Raw genomic sequence first — 13,474 nt, 5'->3', positions numbered from 1 at the left:
ACAAAGTAAGAAGTATTTGTTAACCTAAGCCAATCATAAACCACAGAAAATGTACAGATGGCAAAAAGCTAGGCACCAACCACTGAGAAACCAAACAATTAAAAGCGAACCATTCACATCATTCAAAAATCAGTTTATCACCTCCCACCATCCATTTTGGTTCTTGTGCGACAGTTCATAGTTTCTCATCATTTAAAAAATGTTCTGTTTTTCTATTCTTTCTTCCAAAGTGAATAACCTCACATTTCCCCAAATGATACTCTAACCCTCTTGCTCACTCACTTAACCTATCTATATTCCTTTGCAGCCTCTTTGTGTCTTCATCACAGCTTACTGTTCCACCTAGCTTTGTATCATCAGCAAACATGAATGCATTACACTTGGTCCCTTCATTTAAGTTGTCATTAGTATAGTTGTAAATATCCTGAGGCCCAAGCATGGGCCTTGGTGGCACCCCACTAGTAACAGCCTGCCAGTTTGAAAATGACTTATTAATTCCAACTCTCTGTTCAATGCCCTTTAACTAATTCTCCATCCATGCTAATATATTATTCCTATTCCCATGAGTGCTTATCGTGTGTAACAACCACACTTGTAGCACCTTATTGAATGCTTTTGAAAATCCGTATGTACTGCATCCACAAATTACCCTTTATCTACATCCTCAAAAAAAAATAGATTTGTCAACCACCAATTTCCCTCTCATAGAATCATATTGACTCATGATTTTCTAAGTGGCCTGTTACCACTTTCTTAGTTACAGATTGCAGCATTTTCCAACGACTCATCTCAGGCGAACTGGTTTGCAGTTCAAAAACAGAAAATGAAAAAGCAGGTCTAGCAGCATCTGTGGAGAGAGAAAAAGAGCCAACGTTTTAATCTGTATGAGCCTTCTTCAGAGCAAAAGAGAAGTGGAAATGTGATGAAATTTATACTGTTAAAGGGGGATGGGGCAGGGGGAGCTGGATAGAAGGCCAGTGATAGGTGGGGACAAAGGAGAGATTGACAAAGATGTCATGAACTAAATGTCAAAGGGAAAGTTAATGGTAGTGGTTAGTGCTTAAAAAAAGGTGCTGATAGTGGTGTAGAGATAAGAAAGCAGAATGTGACAACAGCAGAACAAGGGTAGAATTGTGTGAAAGCATGTGACAAACGGTCTTGTAGGGGATAGGATGGGGGGAGGGGGCAGTGGTGGGGGAGAAAAAAGAAAGGATAGAAAATGGGAAAGAAAGGGGGATAAAAAGGGGGGTAAAACCACGGATAAATTAATAAAATATTTTTTAAAATAAAAAAGGGGATTAAAAAAGGGGGTGAGGATGGAGGAGTTTGTGGTTTGCTGTTTTCTCTCTCTCTACTTTCAGAATAGCAGTGTTGCATTTGCTAACTTGTAATCCATAGGGACTGTTCTAGAATTTAAGGAACTTTGGAAGGTCACAACCAATCCATCCACTTTCTCTGCATCCACCTCTTTTAGAACTCTGGGATGCCAGCCATTAGATCCAGGGCATTTAGTCCAATTAATTTCTCTAGGGCCTTTCCTTTACTGATATTAACCACTTTAAGTTTTCCATTTGACCTTTTGCTGCCCAGAATTTCTGGTGTGCTTGTTGTGCCTTTTGCAATGAAGACGGATACAAAGTAGTTATTTAACATCTCTGCCATTTCCTTATTCCTCATTATAATTTCTCCTGTCTCAGCCAGTTGACGAGGCAGGCAGGGCCACAGTGCTGTGCTGGAGTGTGAACCTGGAACATGCTGTCAAGTCCAGGAATGGAACTAACCCATGATTTTCTAATTCTGACAAAATTGCTGCCAATTGGGCTAAGTTTCCTTTAATAAACTAAAATAGTGGATTGTATTGGCATTTAAAAAAAAGTCTCCACAGCAGAGTAGTGAACTCCAATATGATTGCTCTAACCTGCATTATCAGAGGGGATGTACGTTAAATTTGCAATGTTAGCTTTTCTACTAGCCAAGACATAAATAGCTGGTGTGGCACGGAGAGATATTTAGTCCAGGGGGTTACAGGGTAGATCTCCATTCTATCCTGAATTAACTGACCTCAGCTGAGTGCAACACTTGGCCTTGCAGCTGGTGAAGGGAGCAATTCAGCCAAAGTTTCCATTCCTGCTCGGTAACCAGTCTTCCTCACTGAAGAGTACATGTGGGCAGAAGGTTGGTGGGGGCAAGGTCAAGCTTGAGGGCTGTTACAGCTAAGTGAGGAGGAATGAGGTGGCTCCCCTTTTTCCTCAACCCTCAACCTCCTCAGTTGGTCACAACAAAGGTTCTTTCCCCGTGGATATCTCTTCCCAATCCAAATGTATTTACTTTTTATGAGCACCCAATTTAACCAGGATTTCTTGAGTCAATGAAGGAGTAAGCTTATTAGTTACTAGAACCCAATGAAAAATAATAAAGACGCAACACACACACACACACACACACATGGCAGAATTTTACGGCAGTGGGATTTTACTTTCCTGCCGAATTCAATCGAGTTTAGAATGGTACAATTCCGGCCCCACACACACACATGCACACACACACAAACTCGCAGTCAAAAATGAGGAAGTTAAGAGTCCAAATCAAAGTTTAAAAGAATATACAAATCAGTCCTTGGCTTGTCCATGATGGTGATATGATGTGATTGTTAGGTTAGGTGATTCTCTTAGAACTTTGGTGCTCCAGAAAGAGAGATTACCTGGTTGTCTCTGCAGGATTAACTGAAGAGGCTATCCTGTTTCTTCCTGCTCACTGCCTGTCTCTGCTAAAACACACTTGCCTCCAGCAAGATAGATGGAGTGAGATCACCTGCTTGTCTCTTCAGGGGTGACTGACTGGTTCTTGCCTCTTGCTTCTGTCACTGTCAGTCACTGGTCTTCAGTCAGTTTTAACCCAGTATCTCTGTGTATTCCCAGGAAGGGGAAATACATCTACAGTCCATTTTGCTTCAAGAACTTTCTTTGCACACTCTGAGATATAAATCAACAGGAGAGGTTTTTTTTGCATTTCTGATGAGATGTGGGATACTGGTCACTGTCTCCACAAATACAGGAGATTAAAGCCCAGCTTTTTGCATTTTCCATACCCTTCAAGCGTCTCTGTTTGAAGTAGGCCTTAACACCTCTTCAGGTGAAACATTCCATGTCCTGTCAGGACAGGTCTTTCAGTTTAAACCACAAAGGAGTTTTCCAGAAAGTGGTCACTTCACATTATCAGCCATCTTTTGAACAGCATTTTTTACTTGTATTTCTTTAAAAAACACAGGTCATCCTGGAAAAGTTCAACATGCCCTTAGGTAGTTGGTGAAGCTGTAGCCCACTTTCATGACAGAGCAAAAATCTCCAACCCCTGGCATCACACATTTTGGAGGATACCTACAGGTCGAGCAGCGTCTGTGGAGGGAGAAACAGAGTTAACAGCCTGAATTTTCTGGTCATTGGGAGGTGAATGGGGGCCAGTAAAATAGTGTCAGGATGCTGTCATTTCCCAATGGCGGGCAGCCAATTTGCATAATTAAAACCCTGTTAGGGGCCATTGAGTGGGGCCACCATGCCCTCCCCCTGCCCCCACCCCCCAAAAGGGGAGGCTGCCAGGTTTATGGAAGTGGCTTTGCTGCAGCAGTCCAGAAGGCCATCAGAGCCAGAAGCTCAAGGGCTCACAAAAGGGGTCACAGGTGGAAAAGGCAACCCTGCCAGCCCCGAAGATCCCCACCGAAGGATATCCCCTTCAATCGGCGGGACCTTCTGCTCTCGGTCATCCAAAATTATAAACCATACCCACCTCTCTGAGGGAGCCTCCATTTTGAGGTGCCCCTAAGCTTTCCTAGCTGCTTCGGCAGCACCCAGCCCTCCTGGTGGTGCCGCTGAGGCTTCAGAGCTGCTGGGCCTTCTGATTAGGCCGGCAGCAGCAGGGGTCCACCCGCTGTCCTTAACTGGGTGGTGGGCCTGGAGGCAGACAATTAGTGTCCCATGTCCACTAAAATGGGCAGTCTTACTGTGGCCTCAGGACTTCTGTATGGTGCCCCTGTCGGGGTTCTGAAGCCCACAGTAAAACTGAGACCAAGGTTTCATGCTGATGACTTGCCATCAGGGCTGGGAAGGTTTTGCCCAAATCGCATAAAATCTGCACCAGAATACCACAGGGTTTCAAGGCTCAAATTCCTTCACTTGATGCAGGATTATATCTATAGATTGAGTGCATCTCCATTAGGAATCACTTTAGTCATGCACAGCTCTCCAAACTCTAATCTCCCAACACTGCCACCTTTTATACAGTATCGATGTGGAGTGGTTTCTGGTTTGTTCCAATGCATGATAAAACTAGCCCAATCAATTTAGGACAAGGCTGAGAAATTATTTCAGGATGTTAATCCCACAGCACCCTGACTTCATACCCAGTTATTAGCTATAAAACATTCCTGGATCACTGGACTGGAAATCTTGCACAGGTTTCTTAAATCTGTTTAGTGTTGCTGAGGCTAATCCAGCCACATTTAAGATTTACTCAGATGTAGGCAAATTATTCCCGCATTTGAATTTTATGGTGTAAGACACTGGCATTATATACTGCAATTGAAAAGACTGGTAGGTGTAGGTGCTGCTGGAATGTGGCTATCACAGCTTCATCTCTCTGGGTTACAGCATGGCACGGAGCCAGTGTTGTAACTCTGATGTAGCCTGCTGCTTGTTGCTTTCAACACAAAACTGTCATAAAAGCGAGACAAAGGCTTGAATTTACATAACGCCCTTTTATAACATCAAGGCGTCCCAAAGTGCTTTACGTCCAATAAAGTGCTTTTGAAGCGTAGTCACTCTTTCAATGCAAGAAACAATAGCAACTCACTTTTCTGGGTTGCTGGAATGTTCTAACATTGAGAAGCGCTGAAAGGCACATGAGGCCAATGCCATGACTATTAATAACTAGTATCATGTCACTGAGGTCGTTCAATGGCAAACAGAGATTAAGGTGAAACTGTCAGAACTCAATTTAAACAGGTTATCCTAACAGGTGTCATTTAGAAAAAAATATTGTGAATGTTCAGTTCAGTTAACCTTTAACTTGAATACATCAGAAAGGTTACAGCTGGAATCTCTTTACGTGAAGGCACCTGTTCCTGTGAGAAATGGTCCAGCGAGCATTCACTGTACCATAGAACATCATCCAAGTGTTCTTCATGCTTGAGCCTCCACAGTAAAGGGAGGAATTTTAACATGGGTGGGATTGGGTACAGGTGGTGGGTCTTTTAAAGGGACTGAGTGTGTCAGGAAGCCCACTCCAAACGGCCAACTTCTTTACTGAGGGAACGAGGGGCAGGTAGCCAATACCCCCTCACGGGGAGGGTTGGCATTTTAAATATGCTAAAGCAGCTGGAAGCCTTGGATTTAACTTCCTTTGTGTTAACAGCGTACCCAGTGGGGATGGGGAGAGAGTGGTAGAAATAGGCAGCCCGACAGTCACACCACAGGAGCATTTCCTGCACGCTTCACTCTACGGCAGTGATTAGGAACTGATTTCTTCCCCTCCCTATTGGGCATGCTGCACACTTACTTTGTGTTACATTTTCCTCCCAATCAACCCTTTGGCCAATCCAGCCTAAGCCCCCTTTAAATGAGTGGACTCACTCTGGGACTCAGGCGGCTCAGGAGTCACATTACTGGAGGAGCCTGGAGGTAAGGAAATTAGGGGGTGTATTTTCAAGGGGGTTCTCCCACTTGACTGTCACGATTTTGTGGGTGGAGTCACAGAAAGACTGGAAAAATAGTCACAGTGCCCTATTTATCAGTGCCAGCTACAGCTCAGTTGGCAGCATTCTCACCGATGGAGCTGTCCTTTGGATGAGATGTTGAACCAAGCTCCTGTCTGCTCCTCAGGTGAACATCAAAGTTCCTTGACATTATTTTGAAGAGGGTAAGGGGAGTTCTCTCTGGTAGCATGGCCAATATTTGTCTCTCAATCGGCATCACTAAAACAGATTATCTAGTCTTTATGACATTGCTGTTTGGGGGAATTTGCTGTGAACAAACTGCCCACTGCATTTGCTACAATACAACAGTTACTAGGCTTCAAAGCACTTAATTCGTCATAAAACACCTTAAGGCATCCTGAGGTTGTGAAAGGCGCTACATAAATGCAAATCTTTCTTTATAAGCATGTCTCTCAAACCATTTCACATGTAGAAAATTACTTTTAACTGCAATTACTTAAAATGTGGATAAACACAGTAGCCAATGTCTACAAAGCAGGAACCTGTTTTCAATGGTGTTGGTTGAGGGAAGAATGCCAACCAGGATGCTGTGAGAACTCCACACTCTTCTTTGAGGAGTCCCATGGGATCTTTCACATCCAGTAAAACTGCCCAGGTTTAGGCCTCATCTGTGTCACATGTGTTACAATGATATAAGGGCACCCATCGCTCATAAGGGATTGTGCAAACACATTGTAGGTTCATTTATTATGACCAGGCACATGTGAACATGTATACATGGATAGAAATTGAGGACATCAAAGCTGCAGAGCTGTGTCCTACTCCAGGCTGAAATGAAACTGAGGTTGGATCACACGACACACTTCCCTTAAACTGATGCCACGCTGCTATCCCTTAAAGGCATATCTGAAGAACAACAAAATCAGACTTCAGCTGGAGTATTGTATCCAATTCTGGGTACCACAGTTTAGCAAAGGCATCAATTACCTGGAGAAGGTACAAAGGAGATTTATTGGGATTATACCAGGGATGTGGGGACTTAAATTATGTCGAGAGGCTAAAGAAGGTAATGTTGTTATCCTTAGAGCAGAGATGGATAAGGGGAGATTGAACAGAGATGTTCAAAATGATCAAGGATTTTGACTGAGTAAGTAGGTTGAAACTGTTTCCTCCAGCAAGTTGGTTGGTAACCAAAGGCCATAGATTTAAAATAACTGGTAAAAGAAGTGGATGGAAATCAGGAGGAAATTTAAGATCTGGAACACATTGCCTGAAATGGTGGTGGAATCAGGTTCCATAGGAATGTTTAAAAGGTGATTGGACATGAATCTGAAGACGACTAATTTGCAGGGTTATGAGGAAAAAGTGAGGCATCGTACTAAATTGGTTAGCTCTTTCTCAAAGCTGGCCCAGGCATGACAGGCTGAATGGCCTCCCTTTGTGCTGTGCTATGCCTCTAACACCTTTGACAGTGCAGTACTCCCTCAGTACTGCACTGATGGCTCAGCCTAGATTTCATGCTCAAGTCCTGGAGTGGGCCTTGAATCCAAAACCTTACAACTGATTGCTAACAACTAAGTTAGTGAGGTAGAAATGAGGTAATAGCTGTCATGGAGATACTTTGAATAGGAAGTGCTATCAACCTCATCTCCCACACTGGTCCTCATTAGAATTTTTGCACTTTAATCCTCAGAGAAGATGCTGAAAAATATAACACTGTTAGGAGACGCTGCACTGGCGATGAAGCGGCTTTTATACTGACACCATTTTAATTTGGACCAATGGCCATAAGGCAGCTATTACTATTTATACTCCTAGAGACAGCATCATAGTCTATGGAAAACTAACTCTAAACATTTGACTTCTATGAAAAAGGAGTCAGATATGAAACATTAAACACAGGAAACTGCTCTGAACTATAGGTCTCCTGGAATTCTAATTGTAGTGCGGCCAATATAAATGCAGTCCATGGTTATCATTGTAAAAGGTGGTACCTATTTGGCACAATGGTAGCACTTCTGTCTTTGGCAGTGTTTTCAAAATCTACTGCAGGTTTGAGCATAATGCAAACTGATGCTTCAGTGCGCCACTAGGGAGCACAATATATCAGAAGATAACATCATTCAAAAGTCACATTAAGCTGAGGCCCTGTTTAGGTGGATATATAAAATTCCATGGCCCGTTATTTGAAGAAAAGTAGGGAGTTCTCTAAGTATCCTAACCAGCATTCAAGTCTTACTTAACACTATCAGTTGGTGTAAAAGCAGAAAATCCTGGGAAAACTCAGCAGGTCTGGCAGCATCCGCCATTATCAACTGGTGATTCATCTCATTGTTCCTTGTGGGGTCCTATTTTGTGCATTTTAACTGCTATGTTCGGAAACACTTGGTGACATACTGGCAGTGATGACACTTAAAAAAGAATTCATTGTTTGCAAAGCACTTTGCAACAGCCTGATAATGGCAAAGTTGTTGCAAATAAGCACATTTTGTTCTATTCTTCCAACAGTTCACTTCAAAGTACTTTTCAACATGCCAGTTTTATGAGGCTTTCAATTTAGAACATCTGATTTGAATTGAGCCTTGGGCAATCTTGGCTTCTTTCTATTCATGTCTTAGAGGTTATATTACTGCATCAGAAATTCCCGAGAAACTGAATTCAAAACACACTGCAATAGTTTGAGAATTTTGAATTTAGCTTAAAAAAAACTGTAAATAATAAGCTCGTGAAAATACCCATGAAGCTGTCACATTATTGTAAAATCCCAAAAGATTTGCTGCTTTTCTGTTCTTCCTGCCAAAGTGCAAATTCACATTTTCCCACATTATACTCCATCTGCCAACATTTTTCTCACTCACTTAACCTATCTATGTTCCTTTGCAGGTTCCTTATGTCCTCTTCACAATATGCTTTCCTACCTATCTTTGTGTTATCAGCAAAGTTAGTAACCATACATTCGGTCCCTCCATTCAAGTCATTGATATAAATTGGAAACAGTTGAGGCCCCAGCACTGATACCTGTCGCACATCACTTGTCACATCTTGCCAACCCAATGAAGACTCATTTATACCTACTCTCTGTTTCTTGTTAGCTAACCAACTCCCTATCCATGTTAACTCCTACACCATGAGCTCTTACTTTTTGTAATAACCTTTGATGTGGCACTTTGTCAAATACCTACTGGAAATATAAGTACACCACATCCGCAGGTTCCCCTTTATCCACATTGCTTGTTACTTCCTCAAAGAACCCCAATAAATTAGTCAAACATTATTTCCCTTTCACAAAACAATGTTGATTCTGCCTGATTGCTTTGTCATTTTCTAAGTGCCCTGCTATAACCTCCTTAATAATAGATTCCAATATTTTCCCTACGACTGATGTTAAGCTAACTGACCTGTAGTTTCCAGCTTTCTGGCTCCCTCCTTTCTTGGATAGAGAAGTCACATTTGCTATTTTCCAATTTGATGGGACTGTTCCAGAATCTAGGGAATTTCAGAAAATTAAAAGCAATGCATCTACTATCTCAGCAGCTACTTCTTTTAAGACCCCTGAATGAAGTCTAACAGGACCTGGGGACTTGTCAGCTTTTAGTTCTAATAATTTTCTCAGTTCTCTCTCCCTGATGATTCTAATTGTTTTAAGTTCCTCCCTCCCTTTCACCTTCTGATTCACACTTATTTCTACGATGTTACTTGTGTCCTCTACAGTGAAGACAGATGCAAAATATTTATTCAGTTCATTCCCCATTTCATTATTTTCCATTATTAATTCCCGGACACTCTCTCTAGAGGACCAGTGCTCACTTCACTTACTCTTCCTTTTTAAATACCTGTAGAAAGTCTTACTATCTGTTATTATATTTCTGGCTAGCTTTCTCTCATGCTCTAATTTCTTCTTCCTTGTTAACCTTTTAGAATTTCTTTGCTGTTCTTTATATTCTGTCCAATCTTCTGACTTGCCACTCATCTTTGCAGAATTTATTGCTTTTTGTTTCAATTTGATACTATCTTTAGCTTCCTTAGTTAGCCACAAGTGGTGCCTCCTTCCCTTAGAGTCTTTCTTTCTCACTGGAATGCATATTTTCTGAGTATTCTGAAGTATCTCCTTAAGCATCTCTACTGCTCCATCTCTTATCCTAATTTCCCAGTTCACTTTGGCCAGCTCTGTCTACTACGCTCGTAATTTCCTTTATTTCAGTTTTGAACACTAGTGTTGGATCCACTCTTCCCTCCCTCAAACTGAATGTGAAATCCAATCATATTATGATTGTTTATAAGGGATGCCTTCACAATGAGGCCTTAGCTTAATCCTGTCTCATTGCACATTACCAGATCTAGTATAACCTGCTCTGGTTGGCTCTAGAATGTGGGCTCTAAGAAACTATTCCCAAAACACTCCATGGATTCATCATCCAGTGTACCTTTGCCAATCTGATTCATCCAGTCTATATGTAGTTTAAAATCATCCATGATTATTGCTGTACCTTTCTCACAGTTCCCATTATTTTTTTCCTGTACACTCCATCCTACAATGTGGTTACTGTTAGGGGGCCTATAAACTACTCACACAAATGACTTTCTAACTTTATTATTTCTCATCTGTACTCAAGCTGATTTTAAAGCATGATCTCCAGAAATAATGCCATCTCTTTCTATTGTACCAGTGTCATCCTTAATTAACAGAGCTACCTCACCACTTTTTCCTATCCTCCAATCCTTCCTAAATGTCATGTACCCTTGAATATTGAGGTCCCAGTCTTTGTCATCTTGCAGCCATGTCTCTGTAATGGATATCAGATCATACACATTTATTTATATTTGCACAGTCAATTTACTTGTTTTGTTACAAATGCTACATGTATTCAGATACGTAGCACTTAGTTCTGTCATTTTACTACTTTGTAACCTCTGGCCTTATCTGCTGGTGCACCCATAGGTTTGTACATTTTGTCCCTTCCTGCCATGCTCTGATCATTATTGCTACCTTGGTCTCTTGCCTTGTTTTCTCTATTTAATTTATTGCATCTTCCCAAACTTGATCCTTCGCCCCCCACTATTTAGTTTAAAGCCCTCTCTACTACCCTAGTTATACAACTTGCCCCAACAGTATAGCTCCCACTTTCCCCAGTACTGTGCTAGTGCTTTATGAATCAAAACCTATTTCTCCCACACCAATCTTTGAGCCATGCATTTAATTCTCTAACCTGTTTTACCCTACACTAATTTGATTATGGCTCAGGTAGTAATCCAGAGATTATTACCTTTGAGGTTCTGCTTTTTAATTTATCCCCTAACTACTCATACTCCTTCAGCAGAATGTCTTTCCTAGTTCTACCTATGTCATTGATACCTACATGGACCACAACCACTGGATCATCCCCCTTCCACTGCAAGTTCCTCTCCAGCCCACTGCAGATGTCCCGAACCCTGATATCAGGCAGGTAACCCAGCAAACTAGATTCTCACTCTTGGCTGCAAAGAACTGTGTCAATCCCCCTGACTATACTACCCCCTACTACCACTACATTACCATTAACTCTCTCCACTTGAATGGCTTCCTGTACCATGGTTCCACTGTTAGTTCGCTCATCCACCCTGCAGTCACTGCTTTCATTCCTACAGACGGCAAGAACCTTGAATCTGTTGGACAATTGCAAAGGCTGAGGCTGGTCCGCTTCTATCTTCTTGATCCCCTTAACTATCTCACTCACATTCACACCCTCCTGTCTCTGAACACTGACCAAACAAGAATTCCTATCATAAGGAGTGTGGCTGCCTCCTGGAACAAAATTTCCAGGTAGCATTCACTCTCCCTATTGCATCACTGTGTCTACAGCTTTGCCTCCAGCTCAATGACTCTGAGCCAAAGCTCCTCAAGATGTAGACATACACTACAGGCGTTTTTGCTCTGGATCACACTGTCATCCAGGAGTTCCCGCATTCTGCAGTCGCAATATATCACCTGCCCTGCCATCTTTATTATGTGCTAATCAATTTATTTGTCTTAATCAATTTATAATTAATAAACCCTACTGCTCTCAATAAGCTTTATCACCACTAGTAAAGTTCACTAATACTAATAAAACCTTACAATGACTCATAAATTACACTTGTTTTGAAAGATAAATGAGCAAAATACTCACTAACCAATCACTTACCTGTTTCTCTTGTGTTGTTACTTTTTATTGCTCTCCAAATGTGGTTGGTCCACAGACTAGACAAGTCTAGACCACACAGCTCTTTTAAGCCTCTCACCAGCTCGCTCCCTCTTGTTTCTTCTTGCGCTCTTTAAGCCACTTACCGGGTCTGTCAACATCTAGGGATTGGTGCCACAATTGGGAGAGTTGTCCCACAGTTTAGTCAAGCGACAGCCTAACATAGCAATATAGAAATGCATATCAGCCACTGTCCCAGATTCCTCCAACATCATCATTAAGTGGCATACATTGATGTATGGTCATGGAGTGTTAGCTCATGTGTACTCAACACTGACTCCAGACCCTTGAACTGTCATGACTTCAGATAAATCATAGACAAGGAAACCTGATTATCATCTACTGCCCTCCCTCAGCTGATGAATCAGTACTCCTCCACATTGAACACAACTTGGAGGGAACTGAGGGTAGCATTGATACAGGATATACTCTGGGTGTGTGACTTCACTATTCATTACCAACAGTGGCTTGGTGAGGTTAGTTTCAGTGTTAGTTCCTGCTACAAAGGCATTTGTTGACATTAACAGATGTAGAGGTGGCTTTGTCTTCCTCATACTCTGGCATATATAGAGAGGAAATGAACAGAGAATGGTTTCTTAAGCATTGCAGCTCATATCACCTACAGTTGAAGAAGTGACATGAGGATTTCATGACGGTTAATGAAGAGTATTTAAGAATGATAATCAGAACCTTAATTAGCACCAGGGCATTCTTACAAGGTGTGGCTAACTCCTCTTATCTTACATGCTCTGGTAAGGAAACTAGGCTTCTTCCTGAATTGAGAGATGGCGCAAGGAGTGATGGAATTTGGGTGTACACCTCTGGTCACTTCCCTCTGTTGTCCCTAAACCATTCCAAGGTCTTCTGTCTTTCAATTCCACACAGCACCCCTTTTCCTGTCCCTGAGCTGCTGCTTTTCTCCAGAGAGGTTTGCAACACCAGGAACCCACCCAAATTATGCAAGTTATCCTGAACCTGGAAACTTCAGCTGGGCCAGCACTTGTATCATCAGAGAGCAGAGGTCTCCATCCTGCCATACTTCTGGTAGGACTCTTATCCCCTGTGGAAAATCTAACCAATGATGTTATAAACTAAAAAGCTTGAGAGGGTGATTGGTCTACTCCTGTTGCTATGTTCCTGCCACCTTCTTTCTGTCTATATCCCTGTGTTCTTTCTCCCGTCACTCTCTCTTTCTAACTATCTTTCTTTGTTCTCATTGTCTCATTGTATCCTTCTCCAAAGCATCTCTCTGTCTCTCCAACTTAAAGGGGAGATGAGGTAATGTCACTGGACTAGTAACCCAGAGGTCCAGGCCAATGCTCTGAGGACATGGGTTCAAATCCCATCATGGCAGGTGGTGGAATTTAAATTTGATTAATAAATCTGGAATTAAAAGCTATACTTGGTAATAATGATCATGACAACTATCATCGATGGTCATAAAAACTTATTTGGTTCACTAATGTCCCTTTAGGGAGGGAAATCTGCCATTCTTTACCCGATCTGGCCTACATGTGACCCCAGACCCACAACATAGTGGTTAACTCTT

The 13,474-nt window shown here is 42.0% G+C and overlaps 1 protein-coding gene across 1 annotated transcript in view; it reads right to left on the bottom strand.

The window, feature by feature from the left end:
- Positions 1–11,917, bottom strand: part of LOC121288126 (chymotrypsin-C-like) — a 28,468-nt gene extending 16,551 nt beyond the window's left edge. The window contains exon 1 of the mRNA XM_041206479.1: positions 11,869–11,917. The gene's annotated coding sequence lies outside the window, so the exon portion shown is untranslated. The remainder of the gene's footprint in view (positions 1–11,868) is intronic.
- Between the last annotated feature and the right edge of the window lie 1,557 nt (positions 11,918–13,474).

Source organism: Carcharodon carcharias, chromosome 15 (assembly GCF_017639515.1).
Source record: "Carcharodon carcharias isolate sCarCar2 chromosome 15, sCarCar2.pri, whole genome shotgun sequence".
NCBI lineage: Eukaryota > Metazoa > Chordata > Chondrichthyes > Lamniformes > Lamnidae > Carcharodon > Carcharodon carcharias.
This window is presented reverse-complemented; position numbering and strand designations above follow the sequence as displayed.